Raw genomic sequence first — 12,832 nt, 5'->3', positions numbered from 1 at the left:
TTCGACAATCAAGAAGATTACATCTAGAAATGCAATTAAGCAATATACGACGGCATGTTTTAGAAGACGGATGGGCAGAAACACAAATCATAAGCTGACGTCGACGAGGCTTAAAAACATAAGCATGCCATCCGCTTTTCATTCAGACAGACAAAGACAACAAACATCGCATCAATCCCACGTCTTTTAAGTCCTCCAGTGGTCGCTGGTGGCAACACACACGGAGACTGGCAGCACATAGTAATTAGTCTTAATGATTTAAAAAAAAGTTGCATTTAAATACCGGCTGTCTAGCTCAACTCTATCAGCTCAATCTTTCCCCCAAACGCCAGTTTTCAGTAAATGATTAGTGCTCGAGGCATTTCATTCAACATTTGTTGTGGGCCTTATATACGTTTTTATAAAATCTGGTTCACATCAGCATGAAATTATATATGAAAAAAAAATGTTCGTGCTAAAGTATGAGAACAATATGGGGCTGAGTCTAAGCAGGAACTTTCCGTGATTGTTTTTTTTTTTTTTTTGTATTAGTGGTTTTGGGGGCAGCTGCGGGGATTAAACAATGCACCATTACAAAGCCGGTACTGTGAAACCCCTTAAACCTGAGATCAGGATGAAGGGTGAATGAGGGGTGTGGCGAAAGGTGACACGAGGACCGAGAGCGCAGAGGTGTGAAAAAACAGGGGCGACGAACCGGTATCGGAGCCTCAAAGCCAGGAGTTTCGTGCGGGAGACTTGCAGGTTATTGACGAACCGCGGAGGGGAGGTTACTCCAGAGTAAGCATGAGCGAGTCTGCAATAACAACCCCTAAAGTGCAACCTTCATGAACCGCTAAAAAAAATACATGCAGATATATCAGCTCACACGAACAGGGTGCGAAGGTAATGTATGCAGAGGCCAGCTAGGGCCCATTAAAATTCATATCGGCGCGGCTGAAATGAAAACAATAATTATTCAATAGACTGACATTTAGTCAAAGGAAAACTCTACTACTGTGTAGAAGTTATTAGAAAATGGAAAAGTGAGGGAGGGGGGTCTCAAGGTCAAATAACTCCTTCTTCACACCCGGTGCGTAGCTCCCACAGTCATTCAGATAGACAAATGCCATCATAGCATTCTTTCCAGTTCCAGTTATGAAAAAAATTATAGCGTGCTTTTAAACCACAAACACAAACGAGATTCCATTTTGCATTCAATTACGTGCGATGTTTTTAAAAGTAAATTTGCAATGAAACAACAGGATTTTTTTTTTTTTCATGCTGTCATTTTTCAACCCGGCTTTCACTGCTGGAGAAATGGCGAAATGATCAAATAAGCCAAATTCTTTTCATAGTCGGCTGCACTTGCACATGCAAATGAAAGCCTAGATTTGGGGCATCAGCATGGAGTCGCCATCATACATCACATGCGTTCTGGGTAGTTCTCCCTTTTTATGGTGCTGAAAACCTCAAAGCTCCAACACCTACAGATAGACTTTATATTTGAAAGCTGCTGACTGAGGTTAACTTTTTCTTTCTTCCTATCTTTCTTTCTTTCTCTCTCTCTCTCTCTCTTTCTTTCTTTCACATAGCTACAAGTTTAAACAGATGACAGACTTACGCAGTATCTGCTCAGTATTTTGTCAGTATACCGGGCTCTGCGTTGCCATGGCAATTAGCGGAAGGTGGAATCATGCCTTGGATCGCATGTGGATGAAATAATAAATAAAACAATGAAATAAATCATCGTGGGGTGATCGGGGGGAAAGGTCATAGGGGGTATGTACAGGTTGATTCTTCATGGGACCTTCTGGCAGAAGGGACAGGGGACAAGGAAACACTGGCGGACTGGAGTTTGGACATTTGAGCTCCACCCTAATTAATAATACAGGGTGTAGTGGCAGGTGGGGTGACTAGAGGATGAAAGGAGATCGTCTATTAATATTTACCATTAATATTTTTTATCTTAGGTAACACCCATCCCTGCGTGAGTCATTCATCCTGGAAATGGGACAGCAGTTTAGGGTCACATGACCTCCCCCCCTGCCCCACGGGTTCATTACAGCACAGTGTCCCCATAACCAGCATGTTGTCCAGAACACCTGGGTCAAGTTGTTGGGATTTTGTGCCTCATGAAAGCATCTCATGTTGGCCCCCCAACGATGGGCACGGCAGGGCAGGGGCCCTTGGAATCCCCCTAACCTCCCCCGCCTTTATGGCACCCCCTGTTATACTGTAGGCTAACGGCTTTTAGCCGCGTTGCACACCAGCACCTGGCCAGGCTCCACGTCTTTGTGGGAATAACACAACCCCCCGTGTAGTTGGTGCCGCCGTGGGACGGGGTTTGGCGTGCCGCCCCAGCCAGCTTCGCGGCCCCCCCAGCGTTCCTCCTTACGGACGGCCTGTCGAGCCACGCCGGCGAAACACGAGCCGGGCTCACAGGGAGCCCAGACAAAGGGGTGCGTGTCAGCACAGAGGCGACAAAGCAGCGGGAGCCGCCCATATCAGTTGGAGGCTCTCGCCTTTGTGCGGCGAACATCTGAAACTAACACCGTTCTCCCGCGAGCCGCCATTGTCGCCGCTTTCTTTTGGTCGTCACGCCGGAATGTGGACCCCGTCCTTCTCCGTCCTGGGCGGCTTTTGAAGCCTAACCGCAAGGCTTGGCACGACGGCATCTGCACATCCTCTGAGAAGCCCCCCCCCCCCCCTCCCCCCCAGACTTTCTGCCAGGTAGATTCGTCGTACAAGAAACCTGCCCCCGAGGATAGTGTCAGCAAGGTCTCTGTCGGGTGAGTTTCCCAAGAGACGACAGAAGCCAGGCGGCTACAAGGATGCAGGTGGGGGGGATGCTCCCTGAAATGGGGGGGTCCAAAATGGGCGGGGGGGGGGGGGGGGTATAAACAGGGTGAGGTGGCGTCAGTCTCGCCGCACAGCCTGGCCCCTAACCAGGAAGACAGAGCAGCAGCTCCACAGAGGTGCACTGCCCTATCGCAGGCCCGGAGCGCAGAGCGTTTGCCCCTGACTGCGCGGGGCGGCCCACTTCCTCTCTGGCTCCAGCCAGCTCCAGACAATGGGGAGACGTCCAGGCAAAACAGCACAGGCTTCCTGTCTGTCCCCCGGTGCAAGGTCGGCGGTGGACGCCGTGCGTCGGGGTTTTATTTTGGTTTGGGGGGGGGGGGGGGTGGTAGTCTCAGGGTGAACCTAGGGGGCAGCATCTGGATGTCAGCCACCAGCATTTGTTTCCAGAAAAGCCACGTTGGAGCAAATGCCGTCAATATGACATCACTGATAAAGACACGCCTCGTTATGACATCACTGATAAAGACACGCCTCGTTATGACATCACTGATAAAGACACGCCGAGGCTCTGTGCTGATGTCAGGCTCGTTATTCTGACAGAGAAATGTCTATCCATCCTCATCGGCCGAAAGGTTTAAAAGACAAACACCGTGCATGGGACGATACTAACTTCAACAAAGATTAAGCTCACCAAAGAGTTTGTATTCCCCTTAAGCCATAGACGCTGTCAGTATTCATTCATCCAGTCATACTCCATACCTACTCAGCCAGTACAAGATTGTCTTGTACCTGAAGCCAAGTTCAAAATAGGAAGCACAGAGCATGAGGTAGGAGACACCTTGGGCAGGACAGCTGTCCATCACAGGGTACATACAAAGCCACACACTATTGGGCAATTGGCAGACACCAGTTTACATAAACTATCCATCCACTTATGTTTGGCTGATTTTCCTCGTCTGAGTCGTGGGATGCGCTGGACAGCATGCCAATCTCCACATATGTTTCATATCCCAATGAAAAATTTTAAGAAGATTATGATGGGATTCCACTTAACATCACGATATGTTAAATGCTAAAAAATAATTTGTACAGTAAAACACTGCAGGGCACTTTGAAATAACGGGTATAAACATTACCAGAGCTAAAATGAACCAGGGTAACAAATCTCAGTTTTCACCCAGGAAGGATTCGAGTGCTCAATTGAACCCCATAGCTTCAAACAAAGGAGCCAACCCTGGCCTCAGGAGGCCCAATTGTTTGGACGTCCGCGATTAACAGGCCCGGCTGTCAGCAGTTTCCCCCTCCCGTTTGCTCCCGTTTCGCTTCCATGGGGCCTGGAAGCTCTCGCTGTAAAATCACCAAAGTGTGCAGCAGGGACCGGGATGCTGGCGCCCTGCGTTTAAGTCAAGCTGCCGCACTTTGACGGAATAACGCAGGCACTTTGTTAGACAGACGCCAAACGTGTGTATTTTCCTGCGACTCTGCCAGCACACACAATTAAGTAATTCTGCCAGCCTTTATCTTGCTCTCTCTCTCCCTCTCTGTCTCTCTCTCTTTCCCAATCCTGACACAATGGAGCACTCGTCCTCGTGTAACGGGCCTTCCTGTCAGCAGTTCAGCCCGGCAGCAGGAAGGGGGCTACTGTGGAGGGACCTTGCCGGCCATAGATCCTCATGCCGTCACCACATTCTTCGTCGAGACAGGAAAACAGAAGCGCGCTAGCCTGTGTGTGCGGGGCGTGTGCACGCGTGTGCGTCTGGAACGAGGCTCCTGTACTGCCGTGAATAAACATTTAATTACTGAGGTCATGTCTGGCCCGGTACAGCTCACTGCTGTGCGAGGCATGATGGGAGGGAATGCTAGCTGCTAGTTAATATGTGTTTTAGCGTGGCTTGTTAGCACAGCGCAAGTACTTGTGCTTGCATGTTCTCTAAGCCAGGCCTCGGTACTGGTCTCTGCATGTCTAATTAGCAGACTCCGCTTTAGTATGTGCTATTAGATACAGTGCCTAACATTAGCATGCGCTATTAGCAGACCACCAGTGCCTAACATTAGCATGCGCTATTAGCAGAGACTCGCTGCAAGTCTCGGCATGCATTATTACCATACTCAGTGTGCGTCTTAGCATGCTCTATAAACAGCACCTCAGTGCATGTCTTGGCATGCTGTTAGTTATTAGCACAGTGTCAGCACATGTCTTGGCACACGCTCTTAGCAAAGTCTCAGCTTGTGCCTTGACATGTCATATTATAGCAGAGCCTTTGCAGAATGTGGCAACAGTACATTGCTAAACTATGTCAAAACATGTGTTATTACTAGGCCTCTAGAGTATGCCTTAGCATGTGCTGCTAACAGCAACCTAGTACATGTCTTAGCATGTGCCATTAGTGGCAATCCAGCGTCTATCTTAGCATGTGTTGTTGGCAAAGCTTCAGTGCATGTCTTAGCATGTGCTACTAACAGATCCAGTGCATGTCTTAGCATGTGCTGTTAACAGAAATCCATTGCATGTCTTAGCATGTGCTGCTAACAGAGATCCATTGCATGTCTTAGCATGTGCTGCTAACAGAGATCAATTGCATGTCTTAGCATGTGCTGCTAACAGAGATCCATTGCATGTCTTAGCATGTGCTGCTAACAGAGATCAATTGCATGTCTTAGCATGTGCTGCTAACAGAGATCAATTGCATGTCTTAGCATGTGCTGCTAACAGAGATCCATTGCATGTCTTAGCATGTGCTGCTAGCAGATTCAATAAATGAGCTGTTCTCCACAAGACTGTCAACACTGCTGCTGGTTTCTGTCTTCCCACAGGAGAAGAAGCAGGGCGGAGGCACCGTGTCAGTGTGGGAATGCAGTGTGAGCGTGCAGTGTGAGTGTGCAGGGTCAGGGAAGGCTGAGTCAACACACCGCATCACGCTCATTCCCCATGCTCCGACGGCTGTTGGCGCAGCACCAGATTCGGCTTCTCCAGGTTTCCCTGGGAAATGTGGTAAAATCACACACACTGGAGCTATCTAAGGAAACAGTACCCTACATGAGTCCAACGGAAACAGTGTAGCCCTGCGTCCAGTGCTCTTGTTGCCACCAGAGGACACAACCAGTCGCGTTCACAGTGATGAGGTAATCAAACCTGGAATGGAGACAGATAAGCTACATATTCGACTGGAGGAAATGGCACTTGGGGAAAATAACGGTCACGGTCGACTCCCTCGACTGAACCCCGCCTCCCCTGGCTTCGCGATAACACCAGAGAGGCCTTTCGACCGCAACTGTGATTGATTTAGTGCTGCCTCGATAAGAGCCAGAGCACCCACGAGTGATCCAGGCCAGATCCTGCTCTTTGGCCAGTCAGCCAGGGGTAAGGCGCTAGGCTACACTACCGCCGCTTTCATCTGCCGGGGCTGGGGGGCGGGTTCAGGGTCTCCGGTGTGAGGTCCAGAGATGGACCCCGGGGAATTGGGCCGCCTTATCTGGGGCTGTTAGTGTCACTTCTCGCCACGATAACGGCGACAAATTGCTCTTAGAATAAGCACATGTGGAGATTCCCCATCTCCCAGGCCTCAGTGCTGCTATCGGTCCTGTTGAAACTGTCCAATAAAGAGAGTTTCAAAACAACGCCATGTCGTTCCGAGCTATTAGCTGACAAAGACAGTGCAGGCCTGGTGCCTGACCTCTGAAAGGGGTACTAATGAAAACTTTTAACGGCAGCATAAACCAGGCCACCAAAGCTGGGAAACATTGCAAACTCGCTGCATGGGACCACTGACAAATGTTATGAAGCAGTAACATCACCCGTTCAATCAAAAAACAGTCCTCGGGTTGAGAACATCCGACTTACATACAACTTGTACTCATGAACGCACGACCATAAAGCCTATTTATAAAAAATTCAGCTTATATACAATGGTTCATAATAACAAACTACTTTGTGACGCTCGTGAAAACATTGTGCGGCTTCAGAGCTTCATCAGCTCAAGGTACAGTACAGTATGTACTTACTTGCATTATTATTATTATTATTATTAATAATAATAATAATAATAATAATATTATTCCGACTTGCCTACAAATTCGACTTAAAGAGAGACTTAGGGATGTCTTTCATAACCTCATTGCACTAAGACTAGGAACTAATCCATGTCCTTAAACTCCATGTTACTCGCAGTTTACTTTAAAACACATTGTATTAACTGTGATTAAGAATTATACTGATTGCTAAAATTAATGTTTAATATTTCCTTCTGTCCATCCATCCATTCAATCATCTTATATAGCTATTTGTATGGTACAAGATTGAGGTGAATATGGCAGCTATAAAAGAAAGTGAAGGACTCAAGGGATTGGAATTAATTACAATCCAAACATGTTCAGCAACCACACGCATCATTTCTGCCGTTCTTTCGGATTTCTCACACACCTAATTCCCTCTCTCACAAGATTACGATCTTAATTATGTTCAAAAGTGCCAATTCTGGTGTATTGCTGGCAGTCAGTCCACCTAAAAATAAACACACAACATGCAATTTATATTCTATTTATAATATAAAACCAACAAATCTTCTATAGACTTTTTCTTAGATAAATAGAACTCCAGTTGTCATTTCCAGTCAAACGAAGAAGCGGGGCCTTGTGAACTCTGGCTTTGTCCCAAGAGCTCTCTCACACGCACGCACACACACACACGCACGCACGCACGCACACGCCAGCTCAGAGCCGCCAGGCTGTGACCCTATGCTGTCATGCAGGAACGACAAAAAACGCTTTTTAAGCAAGTTAATTGTATAATAATCAGGTCACTGACCCCTGGGAAACTTTCCTTTGCCCCAAACAATTGCCTTTTTCAGCCACTCGCAGCGTCAGGAAAAAAAAAAAAGCGGAGAGACAGGCCACTAGCGTGCTCGCTAATTATCCCAGCGGCCCGGCCGCGGTCGCGCCCAGACCCGTGCCCGTGCCCGTGCTCCTCAGGGCCCTATTCTGAGAATAATTAGGCACATAAAAAGTACTTCAAAAACACTGAGCAAAGCGGAGCGCCTGGCACACGCAGGGCGAGTCGGCTCCGACGGACCCGGCTCGTCCGGCCGAAGTGGACGTGCCCAATTACCCGTGTCTGATCCAGCAAGGAGCGAGAGCTTGCTCTTGAGTTATGTCAAGCTTTGACCGCACCTCCCATACTCTGGGGGGGGGGGACTCTGGAGGCCCACAGCTGCTTTGGCTCTGTCCCCCACCCCCAGCACAAACAACGGCAACCCGGTTAGCCGCGTCTTTGGCATGACCTCACCGGCGCCCCCTACCACAAGGTAGTGCAGGTTCTTTTACTGCTTCGATGTGCCAGGATGATGCACGGCTGAACGGCACTTATTAACCCTGCAGTGACAATAGCCGTACAACAAAAATGCCTGCACGATGACACCATTCCTGGTAGTGATCGCTATGTCAGTTTGACGATGATGGTCACATTTCCAGCCGTACCATGACGCTTAACCACTTCTGTGCCATGCCGAAAAAAATCACCAAAAAGTGCATTTCCCTAAAAGTGCCCCCCAGAGAGCACAGCTGAAAGAGCTGGGCGGGCTGTCAGGCCGTCAGCCTGTGTTTCAAGCAGTTTTCTGTGGAATTCCAGCATCATCATTGCAACATCGCTGTCATGGGGCCCCACAGGTCGGAGTGAGCCCTGTAGTTACTCCCACTCAGATTAGGCCAAAAGAATCTTTGCTCGTCTGTTTTTGGGATATGTTTAGCCACAAGCACACCTGCGCGCAGTTGAGAAACCAACGGCGACAAGACAAAAATGCACGAGGAATTATGCTACGGCAGCAGAACAGTTTCCCGAGCCGGTGGTGCAGAATCCTGCTGAGTCACTTGTGCTGTGCTGTAGCAGCTGTTAAGGTCACATGCTTGCTGTACTATGGTGCCGTCCAACTGAGCAGAGATCTGGGAACCCTGATGCACTGAGGATGAGTCGGCCGGCCTCGTGCTAATCGGCAAGCACTGGATTCGGCCCTTGTGCAGCGCCGTATGCAATACAGGAAATACCTGGAAGATGAGACGGGGCCAAGAGTCCGGAGCCAGGCCAGCGTGCTGGCTGTCCGGGGGTCAGCTGACCACCCTAGCAGCCGCCCCGCCCCCCCCCCCCCCCCGACCCCAGCTCAAAGTCTACTTCCACATGGCAGAAGGTGAGCAGTGGAGAAGATTACCAGCGTGACATTCCCTATCACTGGTGTCTGTGATTAAGGTGATGGGGGGTGGACAGGGTCGAGCGGGGGCTGGGGGGGGGGATGGCGCACTTAATTGAATTCCCATGTTTGGAATGTGAGCCAAATGCGTGTGCAGCCTTTAAAGGCACGTGCGTCTGTCTGGGTCCCGCAGAATCTCCAGAAAGATGGAGGGTGGGTGGATGACAAAGGGAGGAATGCCTCACGCACACTGCACCAAGTACGTTAGTGTGTAAACAGCATAGTGCGACTGCAGATCCCCTGGGCGCCTCCACAGTCGCCTGTTTTCCTTCAGCAGGGACCTTGTCTCTACTGTAAACAATTTAATGAACATGTTCAGACATCAAATGAAAGGGGCAACTATTAATAAGCATCCCAGTGCGTGTTTGGGTATGTACACTTTCGGGTTTGGAAATCATCCCAGACCAGAAATGTCAGAGATTAGAGGAAGAAAAAAACAGAGTGAGAGAGAGAGAGAAAGGGAAGGAAAGATCAGACAGAAAACAGGAAATATGATCAACCCATCCTCCACCCTCCCTCTATTATTCCCACTCTGCTCTTTGTGTGAAGCCTATTTTTTTAATCACCCTTTTCACTTTTCTTTCCGAAATGAATCCCTCTCTCCTTGAAATGTGTGGCTGAGCAGCAGATTATTTCATGTGGTGAAGGTCTTTAATGTAGGCCTCCGAGCTATGGGGGTAGGCTTCAATTAGCGGGACAAGCTTCATTCAGCAGAATGGGCTTCCTTTAGGAGTGTGAGCTTCATTCAACAGAATGGGCTTCCTTTACGAGAGTGAGCTTCATTTGGCTGAATGGGCTTCCTTTCGGAGTGTGAGCTTCATTCAGCAGAATGGGCTTCCTGTACAAGTGTGAGCTTCACACCAAAGAATGGGCTTCATTTCGTAGAATGAGCTTCTCTCAGGCCAGTAATCTCCATTTTGGAGTGAGCTTGATTTAAGGAAATAGGAGAATATGCTTCCTTTAGAATAGTGAGCTTCATTTAAGCAAATGATTCTCCACTTACTGGAATGAGCTTCATTTTGGCAAACAATCTTCATTAACGATCTCTGTCGGAGAGAAAGACTTTCATTTAGGCGAATGATCTTCACTAATGACTTTACTTACGAGAGTGAGATTAATTTCCGAGAGTGAGCTCATCAAAAATCACACACGGGTCTGTGATCCACGAGCTGACGGGCGGGCGGCCTCGCCGGGTAGACGCTGGAATGAGGATTCGGCAAGAACGGCATGTGGTTCTATCATTCTCAGGCTACTCACCCGGCCTTTGAGTGCCAAATGTGGACAATTAGACACACACACACACACACAAAGTCATAAAGCAAAAGAGAGCCCAGGACTGAAAGCACAGAAATTAACAGCCACAGGTGATGGAATACATTGCTGCTCTGACAATGATACGCGTACATAATCCATTAGCCACACTACAGTGGAGGTCCAACTCGCATAAAGCACATTGACATTAAAGGAGAGATGAGCTGTCCCTATTCAAACAAGCACACAGTCACGCTGACACACACTTTCCATCACTCTCCCCTGCTCTCTTTCTGCCTACCAGCTCAGCAGATGAAGTGTTTATGGGAAAACTTTCTCCCGGGATCAGGACTGAATCCTTTAAGGGCTGCTGTGAAAACAGGAGAGAACAAAAAGGCAGTAAAAACGCCCAAGGAGAATAGGAATGTATCCCAGGTTTAGCAGAGACAGAAATTAATATCGCAGGAGAACAATAATGGCTGACTGATGAGTTCTTGTATGTAGTTAAATTCTACCCCCTAGTGGCCACATAGGATCATTACCATACATATAATTCCATAACATTATGCTGCGACAGGCCGTACTTTTCCACGCAAAACCACTTTAAATAATACAACTCTTTCCAAATCTATTTTGTTTAAATGTAATTCATTTTATTATTCTTATAGCTAATTTACAACAAGCAATTCATTGAAATAAAAGGTGATTTTGTATTCATCACTCCTTAAATGTCCCTTTTTCTTGCAAGATAAATTATTTAAACTATTTTACACTTTTTTAAAATTTAATCTGTTGGTTTGATGTACTCACACTTTGAATTAAAATTCAGTAACACAAAATGCAGTACATGAGTTCAGGGTTTTTTTTTCTTCAAACAAGAATGCAAGAGTGATAATTCGAGGGTTGTGAAGATTGAAGATATAAAAGAATCAGTTGATTTCTCATACTGATTATAGATTGTAAACTAAATCTAGAGCCCCATTTGTTTGGTGTGTGTTACTGTACTCTCTGCGGTGTATTTGGTGTTGGATGTTCGTTAGTGTGTCTGTGTTTACGCAGCGTCCTCTTTATTAGGTACACCTGCCCCTACAAACTGAACCGTGTGGCTGAGACATCGTACATAAAGCACAGAGTGTCGAGGAGTTCGGTTACTCTTAGACAGAGCTCACGGACATGCACGCATGTTCACAATGCTACATACAACTTTGAACGTGTTGCACGCTGGTGCCAGATGTGGTGGTTCCAGCATCTCAGAAGCCGTCCTGGGATTTTCACACACTGCTGTGATTAGTGTTTACATAGAATGGTGCAATAAACAAAAAAGGGGCCAGATGGTGACAGTTCTGAGGGGAAAAATACCTTGTTAATGAGGGAGGGTTAGGGAGGATAGCAAGACTCATTAAAGCTAACAGGAAGGCCACAAACGCCATGGATAAAACTCTTTAAGTTCCCAGCACATTGTTGAATCCATGGTGCACAGAAATCAAGCTGTTCTGTAGACAATAAAGGGTCCTAACCAATACTAGGCAGGTTTACCTAATAATCTGGCCACTGAGTGTGTTGGTTTGTCTGTTTGCATGCATGTGATGTTCCAGTGAGCAGGAACGCAGTGTACGTGTACGATGACTAACAGCCATCGGATGTCAACACGTCGATCCAGGCAGGCAAACGTCAGTGATTCTTTCCGGCCTGTCGCGCTCCGCCGATTCCTCCCGAAGCGTCACATGGCAAAGCCTGATCCACGCAGTCTTCAGGAAACCCCAACACTCGCGTCTGCTTTCGTCTGAGGTCAGGGAAGATCTCGGCCGCACTCCATGCTGACAGTTCCATACTGGGAGCTTCTGCCCGAGCGGGGATCAGTCTAGGCCAAGCCAAACCCTGAAGCAGTGCCATTTTAAAGCCCCGTTGATCCTTACAGTCAGATATGTCTTTATACACAGTTTACACAGCAGTATATTTTGCCAAACACTTTTACAAATAGATGTTTTTTGTTTTTTTTGTTTTTCTTTTTTTACAAAGTATAAATCAAAACAAAGGGAACGAATCAGAGCCTTTTGGAATTTCAACAAAAGCAATAAATAAAACAATAAATAAATTAATTCATTAAGTCTTCCCCAAAGACTTCTTTTGTAACACTGTTCCCAAACTCTTCTCTTTCCAGAACCCAAAACCAGGATCCACATGTAAGTAAACCTAATGCCTCAATCAACACAGTCCAGTACCTGCATGTCTAACTCGCTGTACATAATTCATCTGAACTGAAAATAATCTATACTTTATACAAAATACTGCTCTGTCACAACCACTATTGGTTTGTGCCTTTAACTCGCTCTCATTCTATGCCTTTATTCACTGTTACTCAACCCAGTTCTCAGGGATCTCTTAGACAGTCCACATGTTTTGCTCCCTTCCAGGTTCCCGGCCAATCAAGAACACTGAATACCGGGTACAGGAGTGGCAGGACCTGAGAGGGAGCAAAAACATAAACGGTCTGGGGGTCCCTCAGGACTGGGATGAGAAACACTGCCTTAACCAATACCCTCACATCATTATATTAATAACCCCTC

The sequence above is a fragment of the Paramormyrops kingsleyae genome, chromosome 10, assembly GCF_048594095.1.
Source record: "Paramormyrops kingsleyae isolate MSU_618 chromosome 10, PKINGS_0.4, whole genome shotgun sequence".
NCBI classification, from domain to species: Eukaryota; Metazoa; Chordata; class Actinopteri; order Osteoglossiformes; family Mormyridae; genus Paramormyrops; species Paramormyrops kingsleyae.
The sequence above is the reverse complement of the archived record's forward strand: the minus strand, read 5'-3'. Positions refer to the sequence as shown.